Raw genomic sequence first — 2,727 nt, 5'->3', positions numbered from 1 at the left:
GGAGAGGAAAGGGCAGATCTTGGCGATGTTGCGGTGGTGAGACCGGAAGGTTTTTGTGACAGATTGGATGTGAGGGGTGAACGAGAGAGCAGAGTCGAGGATGACATCAAGGTTGCGGGCTTGTGAGACGGGAAGGTTGGTAGTGCCGTCTACAGTGACAGAAAGGTCAGGGAGAGGGCAAGGTTTGGGAGGGAAGATAAGGAGTTCAGTCTTGGACATATTGAGTTTTAGATGGCGGGCAGACATCCAGATGGAGATGTCCTGAAGGCAGGAGGAGACGCGAGCCTGAAGGGAGGGAGAGAGTGCAGGGGCAGAGATGTAGATCTGGGTGTCATCAGCATAGAGATGATAGTTGAAGCCGTGGGAGTGAATGAGTTCACCAAGTAAATGAGTGTAGATAGAGAACAGAAGGGGACCAAGAACTGACCCTTGAAGAACCCCTACAGTAAGGGCCTGGGAGGAGTAGGAGGAGCCCTCATAGGGGACTGAGAATGAACGGCCGGAGAGATAAAAGGAGAACCAGGAGAGGACAGAGTCTGTGAAGCCAAGGTTGAATAGCGTGTTGAGGAGAAGGGAGTGGTTCACCGTGTCGAAGACAGATGAGAGGTCGAGGAGGATTAGGATAGAGTAGGAGCCGTTGGATTTGGGAAGAAGGAGGTCATTGGTGACCTTTGAGAGGGCAGTTTCGATGAAATGTAGGGGACGGAAGCCAAATTGGAGGGGGTCGAGGAGAGAGGTGGCGTTTAGCAATTCGAGGCAGCTCGTGTAGATCACTCGTTCAAGGAGTTTGGAAAGGAATGGTTGGAGGGAGATAGGGCAATAACTAGAAGGGGTGGTAGGGTCAAAGGGCTTTCTTTTAAGGTTGGGGGAGACCTGGGCATGTTTGAAGGCAGAGGGGAAGGAACCAGTGGAGAGTGAGTGGTTGAAGATGGAAGTTAAGGAGGGGAGGAGGGAAGGGGCGAGAGATTTCATAAGACGAGAGGGAATGGGGTCAGAAGCACAGGTGGCCGGTGTAGCATTTGAGAGGAGGGAGGAGATCTCATCTGAAGATACCTCTGGGAAGGATGGGAGAGTAGTGGATAGGGTTGAGAGCCGGAGGAGTGACTTTGGGGAGCTAAGACCTGATGGAGTGAATTTTACTAATGACGTAGGTGGCCAGATCGTTGGGGGTGAGGGATGGAGGAGGGGGAGGAACAGGGGGCCTGAGAAGGGACTTAAATGTACAGAAGAGCTGACGGGGATGGTGGGCGTTGGTGTCAATAAGGGAGGAGAGATAGTTTTGTCTGGCAGAGGAGAGGGCAGAGTTAAGGCAGGAAAGGGTAAACTTGAAGTGAACAAGTTTGGCTTGGTGTTTAGACTTTCTCCAGCAGCGGTCAGCAGCTCAAGCATAAGAACGAAGGAGGGGGACAGTGGCAGTGATCCAGGGCTGTGGGTTAGTGATACAAGAGCAGCGAAGGGAAAGGAGAGCGAGCGAGTTGAGTTGAGTAGAGAGGGTAGAGTTGAGAGCAGTAAGCTGATCATCAGGATTGGGTAGAGAGGAAAGGGAGGCGAGGTGGGGTTTTAGATGCTCAGAAAGATGGATGGATGGAGAGAGCTGAGGTCTCTGTGAGGTAGTAATATATATTTACAGGGGAGAGGAATGTGAGTGAGGAGGCAGGTGAAAAGGGTATGATCAGAGAGAGGGATTTCAGAGTTGGTGAGTGTGTAAATAATGCAGCGGCAGAAGATGATGAGGTCGAGGGTGTGACCAAGTTGGTGAGTGGGCGAGGTGGGGTGGAGCAGAAGGTTGGCAGCGTCAAGGAGAGATAGAAGGCGGGCGGCAGAGGAATCACCAGAGACATTCATGTGGATGTTGAAGTCTCCCAGGATCAGAGTAGGCGTGGAAAAGGAGAGAAGAAAAGTGAGAAAGGCGTCGAAATCGTTAAAGAATTTGGAGGTGGGGCCAGGGGGCGGTAGATTTGGGCTACAAGAATCTGGAGGGGGTGGTAGAGGCGAATAATGTGGGCTTCAAAGGAGGGGAAGGAAAGGGAAGGTGGAGAAGGGATAGTTCGAAATCGACATTGGGGAGCCAGAAGGAAACCGACACCTCCTCCTTTTTCTGTAAGTTTGTGGCAGTGGGAGAAAAAGAGGCCTCCACTGGAAAGAGCAGTAGATGAGAACGTGTCGTCCAGAGACAGCCATGTTTCAGTTAGGACGAGGAAGAGTAGAGAGCTGGAAAGTAATAGGTCCAGAATGAAGGGGAGCTTACCTACAATGGAGAGGGGATTCCAAAGGCCACAACTGTCAGCAGCTGTGGAGGGAGCGGAGGGAGGGGGAAGGGTGCGACTGGTGGGAAGGGTTTGGATTGGGATGAGTTGGAGGGGGTCTGGGCGAGGAGAGTGGGAAGAGGGGTGGAGATGAGAAAGGAGAACTGGGATGGGGTAGGAGCAGGGAAGAGGGGAGGGAGGGGGATGGGAGGGAGGATTTGAGGGTTGGCGCAGGTACAGAGGGATCCTGGAGAGGGCTGGTGGTGGGGAAAGGGAGTGAAAGAACAGGGTGGGAGAGGGGAAGGGGAAGGTGAGGAATCGGAATGACAGTTGGGAGCGGGGGAATTGATAGTTCATGGTGAGGTCAGCAAGGTAAATGACAGCACAGTGGGAAGTTAACAATTCTCTCATTTTTCTAAATCAGATCTTAAAGGAATTAAAAAAATAGGTTAAGGAAGGAGAATTTTGCTTTATGGAAAAA

The sequence above is a fragment of the Tachyglossus aculeatus genome, unplaced genomic scaffold (assembly GCF_015852505.1).
Source record: "Tachyglossus aculeatus isolate mTacAcu1 unplaced genomic scaffold, mTacAcu1.pri scaffold_130_arrow_ctg1, whole genome shotgun sequence".
Lineage (NCBI taxonomy): Eukaryota > Metazoa > Chordata > Mammalia > Monotremata > Tachyglossidae > Tachyglossus > Tachyglossus aculeatus.
Note: the sequence above shows the minus strand (reverse complement) of the source record.